At 36.9% G+C, this 14,698-nt stretch overlaps 1 pseudogene; it reads left to right on the plus strand.

Moving 5' to 3' along the window:
- Positions 1-2,883: 2,883 nt before the first annotated feature.
- On the plus strand, positions 2,884-14,323 carry LOC126061329 (olfactory receptor 2W3-like; annotated as a pseudogene).
- The last annotated feature ends 375 nt before the right edge of the window (positions 14,324-14,698 follow it).

Below are 14,698 nucleotides of genomic sequence, written 5' to 3' on the forward strand. Positions count from 1 at the left end.
TTAGGCTGGAATATCTTTTGCTAAAAAGTAAGAACTGTTTCAAAGACTGATGCAGATGTGTCTAAGGTACACAGAACCATGATTATGTAAAATGTTAACATTAAGCAAAATTGAGTGAAGTTTAAAGAAGAACTCTCTGTATTATATTGAAACTCATCTGTAAATCTAAAATAATTTTAAAAAAATACTTTAAAAAAGGACATAGAAGCTGGGTTGAAGGAGTTTCCACTGGAAAAATCTGGGATAAATTGAAGATCAAAATAAGTAATGATATAAATATTATAACCTGTTGAATAAATAAAATCCATACTGATATAAAAAATTAAGAGTAAGATTTTTCCATACAGTAGAATACCAACTAATAGTTGCAGAGAGAATGATGCAGTTAGAAAAAATCATAGCAATAATTAATTCAGCCAAGATGCATCAATGGATGCTAAAGCAAATGAGGAAAACTTGATGAGAAATGGGATATTTACGTCTCCAAAGTACCTCCCCGTAAAATACCTATTTGTTACAAATGGAAGAAAGAGTAACTTTACAATGTGTAACATGAAATACATCACCGTAATCAACTGATCAAAGCTAATATAATCAGTCATGGAACAAACTGACATCATGTGACCTTCTGATGTGATGCAACATGAAGGACATAGCATCACTTACATGATACTTTTGTCAAAGATGACTGCCTCATGAGGCAATATCAAAGAAACCCAAACTGAGGAACAGCTTAACAAAATAACTACATTGTACTTTTCAAAGGTGTCAAAGTCATAAAACTCAAGTAAAAACTGAGGAAAACTTTTCTGGATTGAAGAAGATTACAGACTTGGAAACTAAATGCAATTTGTGATTTTGGACTGGATCCTTCTGCTGTTAAAAAAAAATTATTAGGACAACTGATAAAACTTGAGCAGAGTGTGTGAATTAGATGATGGGGATCGCTATGAGTCAGAACTGACTCCATGGCAAAGAGTTTGATTTGGTTTGGCTTAATATGTAAATATAAACTTCCTGATTTTGGTAGTTGTGGTTATGTTTGGTGCAAACGGTTAATTTTCTAGGCTGTTAAATGAGAAATCAGAGGTTCAAGTCCACCTAGAAGCACCTCAAAAGAAAAGTCTGGCAATCTACTTCCAAAATACCAGTCATTGAAAACCCTTTGGGGTACAGTTCTACTCTGACACACATGAGGTCGCCATGAGACAGAATCTACTTGATAGCAACTTGTTTATTGTAGTTATGTAGGAGAATGTCCTTGTTTGTAGAACCATCTCAAGAATAGATTTGACGTGTTGAACACTAATGACTGAAGACCAGAAGAGTTGTGGGATGACATCGAGGACATCACACATGAAGAAAACCAAAGATCATTAAAAAGACAGAAAAGAAAGAAAATACCAAAATGGATGTCAGAAGAGACTCTGAAACTTGCTCTTGAATGTAGGGTAGTTAAACTGAATGGAAGAAATGATGAGGTAAAAGAACTGAACAGCAGATTTCAAAGCGTGGTTTGAGAAGACAAAATAAAATATTATAATGAATTGTAAAAAGACCTAGAGTTAGAAACCAAAAGGGAAAAACATGCTCAGCATTTCTTAAGCTGAAAGAACTGAAGAAAAAATTCAAGTCTGGAGCTGCAGTGTTGAAGGATTTTATGGGTAAAACATTGAAGAATGTGGGAAGCATCAAAAGCAGATGGAAGGAATACAGAGAAACACTGTACCAAAATGAATTGGCCAATATTCAGCGATTTCAGGAGGTAGCATATGATCAAAAAGGAAGCAATCCAAGCTGCACAGAAGGCATTGGTGAAAACAAGTCTCCAGGAATTGATAGAATACCCACTGAGATGTTTCAACAAATAGACGGATTGCTGGAAGCACTCACTCATCTATGCCAAGAAATTTGGAAGAAAACTACCTGGCCAAGTGACTGAAAGAGATCCTTATTTGTGCTCATTCCAAAATAAGGTGATCCAACAGAATGCAGAAATTAATGAACCATATCATTAATATCATACAAAGGAAAATTCTGCTGAAAATCGTTCAAAAGTGCTTACAGCAGTACATCGACAGGGAACTGCCAGGAATTCAAGAGGACATGGAATGAGAGATATCATTGCTGTTGTCAGATGGATCTTGGCTGAAGGCAGAGAATACCAGAAGATGTCTACCAGTGTTTTATTGAGTATGCAAAGGCATTCAACTGTGTGGGTCATAACAAATTATGAATAACAACGTAAAAAATGGGAATTCCAGGACACTTAATTGTGTTCATGAGGAACCTGTACATAGACCAAGAGGCAGTCATTCAAACAGAACAAGGGCATACTGTTTGGTTTAAAATCAAGGGGTTGTATCCTTTCATCATACCTATAATATAGGTATGCTGAGAAAATAATCATAGAAACTAGACTATATGAAGAAGAATACAGTGTCAGGATTGGAGGAAGACTAATAAACAACCTGCATATGCAGATGACACAATCTTGTTTGCTGAGAGTGAAGAGGACTTGAAGCACTTACTGATGAAGTTCGAACACTCAACCTTCTGTATGGATTACACATCAACATAAAGATAACAAAAATTCTCACAACTGGACCAATAAGTAACATCATGATAAATGGAGAAAATATTGGAGTTGTCAAGGATTTCATTTCACTTGGATCCACAATCAACACTCATGGAAACAACAGTCAAGAAATCAAATGATGTGTTGCATTGAGCAAATCTGCTGCAAAAGACCTCTTTAAAGTGTTAAAACCCAAAAATGTCACTTTGAGGATTAAGGTGCCCCTGACCCAAGCCATGGTATTTTTGATCACCTCATATGCATGTGAAAGCTGGACAATGAATAAAAAGAATGAAGAAGGGCCGATGCCTTTGAATGATGCTGTTGACGAAGGGTATTGAATATACTGCCAGAAGAACAAACTACTCTGTTTTGGAAAAAGCTCATATAGAAAGGTCTTTAGAAGCAAGGATGGTGAGACTTCATCTCATATACTTTGGGCATGTTATCAGGATGGACCAGTCCCTAGAGAAGGACATCATGCATGGTAAAGTGAGGAGGACCATTAACAAGATGGATTACACAGTGGCTGCAACTATGGGCTCAAACATAGCAACGATTGTGAGGATGGTGGAGGACCTGGGAGTGTTTCATTCTGTTCCACATAGGGTCGCTATGAGTCCAAACTAACACGACGGAACCTAACAACAACAACAACACAGATATTTGCTGTAGCATCATGTCAACAATCTACTTTCAAATCATTAAAAAAAAAAAAAGTTATTTGTACTATTCTTGCAACTTTTCTACAATTTTGAAATGATTACCAAAAAAAAAAAAAACGTTTGGCACCTAAAAGAACATTAAATTCACTTGGCAGTGGTCACAGGCCTGGCCAAGCCTCCTCAGCCTAAAAGGTGAGCTAAAGGAGGTAGATACCTTATCTGAAGTGAGAACAAGTTCCCTTCCCCACTCCCTAGTCACACTCAAAATCTAGGGAAGCGCAGATATTAGAAGTTTTCTTAGACACGTCCCACTGGTCTTCCTTTCTGGACAGAAGAGCAAACTTGCTTAATTACTTGAATGGAACATATATTCCCAAAGGCTTCAGTGAAGAAAATAAAACATTTTTAGTTCTCCAATCTGAGACATTCAGTAAAATTCTAAAGTATAAATGGTCTTTCTTACTTCAGAAGAGTCCTTTAGGAGTCTGAAGATCTACTCTCAGACTCCTGGTGTGGGGTATGCTGAATCCTAGCAAGGGCTTCAAGATGGCTTCACAAATGGAAAGGGTACTGATTTAACGGGAATCCTGCCACTGTTTTTCAGCTCAGCACAAGCTGAGGGTCAAAGCGACTGAAGTCAAGACTACGATACAAATTGTACACTTGATTGGTGAGTGGTTGCTCTCTCACACTGGCCTCCTTGTAGGATTTATTGTACAAGTTCAGAAACAAGTTACAAAGTAAAGCCACAGAAGGGCAACTATCTTCAAGGACAGGGACCAACTGCCACCTTCCTAGAACTAAAACTGATTTCAGGAGAGAGAAAGAGAGAGATGAAAGAGTGAAAGAAGAAGAATTATAATAGAATTGAATCCTGACAGCTTTGCCCCTTCAAGACATTTAAAGGAGGCAAGTTACATTTTAATTATTTTCTAACAATAAATTAATTTTTTTCTTCCTCTAGTCTACTTTATCTCTTAATGTTTAAAAATGTCATATTTAGTAGCATGCCCAATGGCTGTATTTTTCTTTGACCCAACAATTGAAGCATTAGGAAAAAACAGGGCAGTAGGGACAGTCATATAGGAAAGAAATACTGGATTGCAATATTACTTCTAAGATGGTTGGTAATAGAAACAGGCTAGATAATCATAAAAATAGAATTCATATAGATGAATGATGTACTAAAATTTCATGCTTACGAAATTCCAGAATGACAAAGTTTAGATTCCTGGATCCCTACACCAAACCTTCAAAAATTCTACATTTTTACCAGTAATGAATTATGATCTTGGAAATGTAAAGTTATACTAAAAGTCTTAGGCATAAATAAAAAGTTTTCATTTTTTGGCTGTCTTAAGGCATTGTTAATAATCTAGTTGTAGAAAATCCATGTGTTTTGATATAAACTGTATGAATAAAATAGTTTTTAAAATATCCTTTGGCTTGGAATACTTCAACAGAGATAAAGAAAATTTGATGAAAGACAAATTTTGGACACTTGAAAATCTATCGATAAGAACCTTGATTCAATACATTGCATGAAATCTCTATCAACTGAAGATTCCACTAGTTGACACTAAAGCAGAATCTTAGGTTCTTGTTGGGAAAGTGCATTGATTTCAGTGAATATCATTATTCTCTAAACATGGACTAGTATTGCTGCTTCTTCATAGCAGTCTCAGTTCTGAGGACAAATTGACTATACACCAACTTATTAAACAAATTGAAAATTCATATACCCCTTGTGATTCAGTGACTCTAACCATAAAACAATGCAAAACAGAATACTAGCTCAATTAGCAAAATGGATTGTTTTCCAAGGCTTTACTAGATTTTATGGAGCTCTGGTGGTACAGTGGTTAAGAGCTCAGCTACTAACCAAAAGGTCGGCAGTTCAAATCTACCAGCTGCTCCTTGGAAACCCTGTGGGGCAGCTCTACCCTGTCCTACAGGGCCTCTAGGAATCAGAATCTACTCGATAGCAATGGGCTTGGTTTTTGGTTTACTAGATTCTATAGATCATATTGCCTTAACTTGTGCCTAAATGGATTAGTCACCTTAATTAACAAACAAACAAACAAACCAAAAAGATTGAAAATTTCCCTGAAAGTTCTTTTTGTTTTACAGATACATCGTTTTGGTGGCAATTAAATGTCAGTGGTTTGTAAAGCTGGAAAAGGCACAAATGTCCATCTGCCTAATGGAACTGTTCACTCTGAGGTCCTGTAGAAACTTCAAACTCTCTAGGCTCCCACTATTAAATTCTCTCCACCAACCCAAATGAGCTCCTTTTCCTTTTCTGTTCACACTTCCCTAAACATCTACACAACCAGTCAGATTCGAACTTGGAAGATCCTGCTTCATCACTCTCCCACCCCTTGTCTAATAAATCTCCCAGAGCTCCTGACGCTCTCATCCATCTATCTCTACTCTTCTCTTTACTGTGGCTTTCATACTGTAGCAGACCACCATCATTTTGTTGATCTGGATTACCTCAGCCACCTCGTGATTGTCTCCCAATTCTAGTATTGTTCTTTTCCAATCCATTGTGAGTTCTAAATGCCAAATTCAACCTGTGTCTGCTTTAAATAATAAAATGTTTCTTTTTTGGACATATAGACAAAATTCCTTTAAATGAGCTATAGGACCGTACATACTCTATCTAGCCTTTATTCACTCTCCAGTTTGAGCAAATATCATTCTTTTGTCACAATCCACAACACTGAGCTTTCCCAGCTTCCCTGATATGTTCTGTCTTGACTCTAATGCCATCATCCTAAAACTCTTATCTGAAGCACCACTTCTTCTAAGGATACATCCTTCATCCCCCAGGTTTTGGCTAAGCACCCCATCTATGTGTATACACCTTCCAATCACATGACATATCATTCTCCATTACAGTTGCCTTGTTGTCGTCTGAGTCCCATACTGGACTGTAATCTCTGTGAGGCCAGTGATCAGCTCTACCCCGTTTGTCATGTTACCCCTGCACTTAGCACAGAGTCAATGATATGGTACACACTCATGTTTTATTTTTTTCTAAAATACTCCCCAGTATTTCATTCTGTGCAAGTAGGGCACCTGCATTTGACTAAACTGTTAAAGGCTTTGGAAAAAATACTAGACTGGAAAAGGCTGGGTGAATTATAAATAAAAAGAAAGCAACTGGTGAAAAAGAAATTTAAAAATTAGGAACATAAGGCAGTATTGTTTGTTGCAGTGGGGCAGGTAATAATAGTGAGAGGAGAAATAAGATGTGCAGATACGGTCAGGCAGAAGGGATTTCAAAATAGACATTTCCTTCATTTCTCTACTCCTAACAATTACACGGGAGTCCCTCGGTGGTGCAAATGGCTATGCCCTAATTGAAAGGTTGGAAATGCGAGTCCACCCAGAGGCGCCTCGGGAGAAAAGTCTGACAGTCTACTTCTGAAAAATCAGCCACTGAAAACCCTTCTACTCTGGTGCACATGGGATTTTCATGGATCAGAATCAACTCAACAGCAACTGGTAAAAATTACAGGCCAAAAATTCCCCACTCTATTCAGAGCAGTCGGTGGACTTCACGGCTCTGGTTTCAAGTACTCTGCCTTGATGGAGCTGGTGACTAGAGGTGTAAACATCAAAAAGTAACCCCCCTTAAAAGGTTGCAGTTTGAATCCACCAGGCACTTCTTGGAAACTCTATGGGGCAGTTCTACCCTGTCCTATAGGGTCACTATGAGTCGGAGTCAATTCAACAGCAGTGGGTTTGATTTAGTTTGGTCTTTAAAATCTTTGAGCCACACATGGCCAAGTGAGCTTAAAAGGAGTACAAATATTGAGTTAATGATAAAGTCATTGAGAGATAGATATTGTTCAGCAGAATAAAATGCATTTCATAAATTAGCTGCTTTACCTTTACACCAGTATCAGCAGTGTTGTTTTCTGTTGTTGTTGTCATCCCCAATGAACAGATAGGAATAGCTGCATACAGGGCCGAGCCTCACTTCAAACAAAGATTTCTTTACTGCTTTCCTAAGAACTGAGAATATGAAGATGGATCAATGGAGGGAGAGAAGCAGCAAGCCACAGCCACCCATTGCATCTCATGTTCCCAAATTTCAGAACCTATTTCACCTCCAAATTTCCATAGTAGTTCCTTAGAAGTTGTCTTGTGTTCTGAGACTAACAATTTCCAACATACTTAACAATCTGCTTGGGAACCAATGCTTCATTGGCCCTGGGGTGGGGATATGTCTGACACGGCCAGAATCAGTTAACCTGAGAGAGTGAGAAAAGTCTGGTAAGTAAATCAACAAGTGAAAATATGCATTGATTTTGTTCGATGTCTGTCTTCTCAACCAGAATATCAGCAAGTCAGATATTAACTCATTTAATCCTCAAAACAACGCTCTGAAGTGGGGACTAATATTTTCCCAGTTCTATAGATGAGAAAATGTAGGCATAGAGCAGTTAAGTAACTTTTAGCTACTCAGTGGCAGGACTGTGATCTGAAAGCAGCATTCTGGCTTCAGTTTCTGGTCTGTTTACCACTATGCCGCCTCTTTTTCAACTATCTATTAGTCAGTCAAGTAAAGATATTCAAAAACATTGAATGTGCAGGTCCATATTTCAGGAAAAAAGTCCAGAAGCTATAGATTTAGTGAGGAGCCCTGGCAGCACGGCAATTAAGAGGTGGGTTGCTAACCAAAAAGTCAGCGGTTCAAACCCACCAGCCACACATCTTTCTCAGAAAGAAAGCTCCTGTAAAGATTTACAGCCTTGGAAACCCTAGGGGGCAGTTCCACTCTATCCTATAGTGTCGCTATTAGTCAGAATCAACTCGACAGTGATGGGATATTCATTTAGGAATCACCAACATATCAATGGCATTTGAGTCCTAGGAAAAGGATGATCACTCAAAATAATGTTTGAAGTGAATTGGGTCCAAAGTGTGAGGAGTGTTAAGACTCAAGGTTTATGATGAACAATATGACCTGCTATCAATGTTACCTTTTTAATGTGACAGGTTGGCAGCGCTTGATACTTCTGTTCGTTTCAATCTTGAAATGTTGTCTTGAGTTCTATGTCATGACGGAAGAGAAGTAAACATTGAATAAAAAATTGAGAGAAAGAAAATAAAATTTAATGAATTTGAGACTAATAAAATAGCAGCAAAACAATAATCTTTATTGCATTATTAATATGCAAGTCAATGTGCTAGCCTATATAATTGCATATATAATTTCATCCTTACAATAATCCTATAACATATATAATTTACCATTTCCATTACACAGGTAAGAAAACTGAGCACCCAAAAAAAAAAGGTTGCCATCATAAGACGGAGTAGAACTGCCCCATAAGGTTTCCAAAGAGTGGCTGATGGATTCAAACTCCCGACCTCTTAATTAGCAGCCAAGCTCTCAACCACTGTGTCACCTGACTGAGCACAGAACAGTTAAATATCCTCACCAAAATTGGTGAGGGTAGAGATAAGGTTTTTATTTGAAACCACACTTAATTTTGAAAAATTTATGTTTGCATTTTGCAACAATTGTCATTATATATTGCTTGTAAAAGTACTAAAAGCTTTATCATATAAAGCAGTAATAATTTCACACACCTTCCCATACCAAATAGTACATATCTGTGGATGAAATTTTAAACAGTTTCTGTTTTTAGTTCATTTTAATAGTTCTAAAAATATGTTTATAGGCTGATTCCTTAATCAACCAATTTTAGTATTTGTCAATGGTGCTTTAACTGATATGGGTTGCTGTGAGTCAAAACCAACTCAAAGCAACTTTTTTTTTACCAGCAATTTTAATATTATTTCATTCTTCCATTGATTGTGTAACTTTTCCAGTATCCTCAAACTGCTACCGCATTTGGTTACTATTTCTCGTCTTCTTGCTTACCTTCCACATCTCCTCGTACATATATGTACCTCCTAGTTCTAGTCAGCAGTGAACTCTTGCACTGTCAAGATTGAACTCAATTCTCTTATCATCTCTAAACCCATCATGGCTGAAGGAGAATCAGATTAGCAATACTGATCTAGAGAAAATCACACTTCTTCCCATGTGTCTGACACCTAAAGAAAATTGATGTTCAGCAAACGCAGCAATGATTGTGAGGAAGGCGCAGGACTCCGCAGCAATTCATTCTGTTGGTACATAGGGTCACTATGAGTCGGAATCTACTGACCACATCTAACAACAATAGCAAAGAAAAAAAAAAAAAAGGAGCGACTAATAGGATCTCCTGCACTCCCTATGTGCAGCCTTCTATGGTACATATATTGTGGCTATCATTAGTGATTTAAAACATTTGCAAATTCCTTCTGCAGTTTTCGAATGTTTTAACTATTTTAATTCTCTGATCATGGGGAAATATGTTACATTTGTTCTAACAGATTCAGTCGTAATTCTTCTCAATAATGATTTTAGGCTACATGTACCATATCCAGTTTTCCAAAAAAGGTTGTTTTTAGCAGCTGATCTTGGCTTATAACAATGCTAAGCTCAGGTGCATTGTTTTGTTTTTTAATTTAAAACCCAGCGACTTTCAAACAGATGAATAATTATGCATTTTTTCTTTGCTTTAGAAAACTTTGACATCTGGGGACTTTTCACTAGTTTGTTTTATTTTATGTAGACCTCTTTGACGTTCTTCTTTGATCGAGATCAAACCAGCAATTAAAGGACTCAATGAACTCAGTTTAACTTTGTTGAATCCAATGGGTGATATTTGGGTCGTGGGCTACTACAATATCTTTCTGTTTCAGCCTCAGGGTGTTTAGAAACTTGGCTTGAGAGTCAAACAGGCCTGGGTGTGAATCCCACATCACAACTTCCTGGCTGTGTGTCCTTTGGTAAGTTATTTAATGCTTATATACTTCAAATTCAGGTATGAGGATGAAATAAAACAGTTCACAAACACATTTAGCACCGTGCCTGGCACTCAGTAAGGGCTCAATAATATTGATAATTAACCATACATTCATTTTTGTGAGTTTTTGATGAATGTCTGTTTCTCTCATGAGACTATAAATCAATGAGGTCAATTGCCATCTATTTCAGTAATCTTATATCTCCAGCTGCTCCATGGGGTTTTCTTGGCTGTTTTTTTTTTTAATCTTTACAGAAACAGGTTGCCATGCCTTTCTTCTGTGGTGCTTCTGGGAGTAACACAGAGCTCAGCATATAATAGGAGCTTTATAAATATTTGTTGAATATGGGATCATTTGTTAATGTAAATGTTTTTAAAATTATTATTTCGAAGGTGCACAGGTCAAAGATGATAATCTTAACTTCTCGGACTGAAAGCTGTACCAACATATTTATCTGCAGAGCCCTTTTAAAATCACTTAGAATATAACTTCCAGCCGAAAGGTTGATTCTTAGGCCATTTTTCAGCTGTAATTAATTTAAATTGACTACTGTATTTTTTGACAAATAATGTGCACACTCATATAATGTACGTACCATGCACAGGAAAATAACAAGCGAGGGTGTTGTGCAGTTGGCAAAAAAAAATGTATAACACAAGCATTATTTGTGTAAAAATATGGTAAAATTGCTTTGTCTTTGCTAAAAATACTGTTAATATTTATGCTCAAAATAGCATGAGAAAAGTTTGCCTCTTGATCATATGTAACCCAGATCTAGTCTTTCCTATTTATAATCCCGTTGCTGTCGAGTCGATTTCGACTCATAGTGACCCTATAGGACAGAGTAGATCTGCCCCATAGTTTCCAAGGCCTGCCTGGTGGATTCGAACTGCCAACATTTTGGTTGGCAGCAGCTCTTAACCATTATGACACCAGGGTTTCCCTGGTTATAATAGTAATGCCTAATATCTGAAGCATGGTTTAGGTCGTGCAAAGAGCTTTTACAAACATAGACAATGGTGTTTAATGACATCAATATGTATGAGATACTGGTGTAGAGATGGAGATGGAGAAGTGCTCCTCACCTGCCTCTCCTGGATCTTGGTTTTACACTTAGATGCCCAGAAAGATCACTAGTTATAGCAGGAACTAGATACAGTGACTAGTTGAAGTAACTTGTGGAGTCATAAAGTTTTTTATGTATCTGGGCACTGAAAGCTGTAATTCACAACAACCCTGCAAGGTAATGAAGTTGTTATTGCACAAGACCACAGAGAGGGTATTGAGCCAAGGTCTTCTGACACAAACACCACAATCTATAGATAGAATACAGGAAACATCTTTATTAATTTAAGGTGCTTAGACATGTCTTGTATGATATCAACGTGAAAACATCATCTTTGAGTGTTTTAAATTGTCTGATTTTGGCAGTGCCTTTGAAATATTCGAACAAACCTAAACCTTTTATTGTTGTTTTTAGTAGCTATGAAGCCTTCTCCCACTCATGGCAACCGTATGTATTACACAATGAGTATTTCCTGGTCCTGTGCTATCTCATGGTCCTTGGTATGTTTGAGTCCATTGCTGTGGCTATTATATCAATCTGTCACATTGACAGTTTCCCTCATTTTTGCTGACTCTCTACTTTACCAAACAAAGTTTTTACTTCTCCAGTTATGTCATGCAATCAAGAGAATCTTTGGTTGCAGGAAACAATGAAAGGATTTTGAGATTTTTCTTCTGCATATAAAGATTTTTATAAAGTCCACATTTTTATGACTTGGAGTTAATCCATCAGTATGAAACATGAAAAACTGATTTACCTAAATTTTCTCATATTTTACGATTAGCTGTTTCTGGGAAAAAAAGTTGATTTTCTAAAAGGAACATATTAATATTCTCTATCAATGTATTGAAAATTTTAAATCAAGCTTATTTTTGGCATTTATATCTATTTAAAAATTTCATGTGAGGAACTATAGATCTGACTCATAGTTATGAGCAGTTAAAAACTGTAATTACTAACACCACTCATTAAAAAATTAATTATTAAAATACAATATTCCTTGAAAAGTCTTTACACAATTGAGTCTTTTGTAAAATTGCAATTTTATGAAGTATGTGAGTATTTATTTGTAGACAGGGAAATTAAAAACTTCATATAAAGAATAAAGTAGAATTGGGGGGTTCACCTTTTACAAAAATAAAATTGTATATTGTTATAGATTCAATTGTTAAATAAAAATTGAAAGGTTATGCCTTGAATTCCAGTGAGTAAAATGAAATTAGCCGTTACTCCTGTTTTCATGGTTATGTTAAAAGTCATTGTTGAGTTTTATTGCTAGGTTTTTCTCTGACATATGCCATGCTAGCTCAGTGACAAATAAATGTTTTCTTAAATGGAAAAAGCTAATAAACTTAAAAAAAAAAGACCAATCTTGTTAATAACTTCAAATTTAAGCAATATGAGATGTCACTTTGTACCAAACAATTAACAAAAATTTAGGGACAAAATAGGCACTTTCTTAGTCTCTCAATCAAGACCTTTAAAATATCGGAAATATCCTCAGTGGCCAACTACAGGGAAATGTTTGGATCAATGATGCCACATCTATAGGGATATTATTCAGACAGTAATAATTTTTTTGGTAGAATTTTTAAACCAAAGCAAATTCTCACACTGCAATATCCAGTGAAAGGAAATTTAGAATATAAATTTTTAAACACATTATGATTTAGATTGCACTAAATTATATATAACCAAAACCTTTTGCCGTCAAGTCAATTCTGACTCACAGCGACCTTATAGGATAGAGTAAAACTGCCCCATAGGGTTTCCAAGGAGTGCCTGGTGGATTTGAACTGCCGACCTTTTGGTTAGCAGACAAAACTCTTAACCACTATGTCACCAGAGTTTCCAAATTACATATACTCATAAGAAAAGAAGGAAAGCAAATAAATCGGTATAATAGCAGTGGTTATTTCTGGGGTGTAGGCAATTTTTCCTATTTTGCATATGTGCCTGTGTTTTCCAAATATTCTACAATAATGATCTGTTTGGCATTCGAAAAGAAATAAAAGAAGCCACTAAAAAGAGATATTCTTCTTAAAATATATAATCAATATCTCCAACAGCATGCTGAAATTTTATGTAATTATTTTGCATGATGACTTGATATTACCCTTGTCTCCCTGATGATTTCTTAGCCTTCTTTATTAAGAACATGGAATTTTCCTATCTCCTTCCCTGCAGGCATGTACTGTACTGATTATTCACTATCGTGAGCAACCAGAGCTGCCAGGAACAGTTCATCTTGATGGGTTTCTCAGACAGACCCAGGTTAGAGCAGATCCTCTTTGTGTTTGTCCTCATTTTCTACCTTGTGACCTTGGTGGGCAATATCATCATTATCTTGGTCCCCCGCCTGGATTCCAGCCTCCACACACCCATGTACTCTTCCTTACTAACTTGTCCTTCCTAGATCTCTGCTTTACTACCGGTTCCATCCCCCAGCTGCTTTTCAACTTGAGTGGCCCAGACAAAACCATCAGTTACACAGGTTGTGCCATCCAGCTTTTCATGTTCCTGGGACTGGGTGGCACTGAATGTGTCCTCTTGGCAGTCATGGCTTATGACCGCTTCACTGCAATCTGCAAGCCCCTTTCCTATTCTGTCATTATGCACCCTCAGCTCTGTTGGGCATTGGTGTCTGTGGCTTGGGTGGCTGGGCTCCTCAACTCCCTGGTTATGTCTCCAGTGACTATGAAGCTGCCACGGTGTGGGACATGCAGGGTGAAGCATTTTCTATGTGAGATGCCAGCTCTGATAAAAATTGCCTGTGTTGACACAGTAGCTATAGAGAGCACTGTTTTCATCTTATCAGTAATAATTGTCCTGGTGCCCTTGTCTCTTATCCTCATCTCTTATAGCTACATTGCCTTAGCTGTACTAAGAATCAAGTCGGCTGCAGGAAGAAGGAAGGCCTTCAACACTTGTGGGTCCCATCTCACTGTAGTCTCCTTGTTTTATGGGAATATTATCTATATGTATATGCAGCCAGGTAATAATTCTTCCCAGGACCAAGGGAAATTCCTAACCCTCTTCTACAATTTGATGACCCCCATGTTGAACCCCGTTATCTACACCCTGAGAAACAAGGATGTGAAGGGTGCACTGAAGAGGCTTTTGTTTAGAAAATAAGGTGGCAGTGACTTTTCCTAAGGTTGCTACTTCAACTTAGTTAATAGAAACAACTCCTGAAGTGAAATTTTAAAATTCACTAAGATATTTCTATCTACCCAATAAGAACCATCAGGAGTGAGACTTGAGAAAATGTATTACAAAGCCCCCAAATATGCTAATAATTAGCTTGATTAGAGATTAAATTTAATTTGCATAACTTCTAGCATCTGACATGTCAAAGCACCTTTTCTGCTCCTTTCCAAGTTGGCCAGAGCTAAGTAAAATCCAACAAGGCCATGAATTGATGCTTCAATACTCTGGATCAACTAACATAAATTATGACTTAATAAAACCATACAATGATCTAATTTTTTACCGATATTCTATATAGTT

This window comes from Elephas maximus, chromosome 1, assembly GCF_024166365.1.
Source record: "Elephas maximus indicus isolate mEleMax1 chromosome 1, mEleMax1 primary haplotype, whole genome shotgun sequence".
NCBI classification, from domain to species: domain Eukaryota; kingdom Metazoa; phylum Chordata; class Mammalia; order Proboscidea; family Elephantidae; genus Elephas; species Elephas maximus.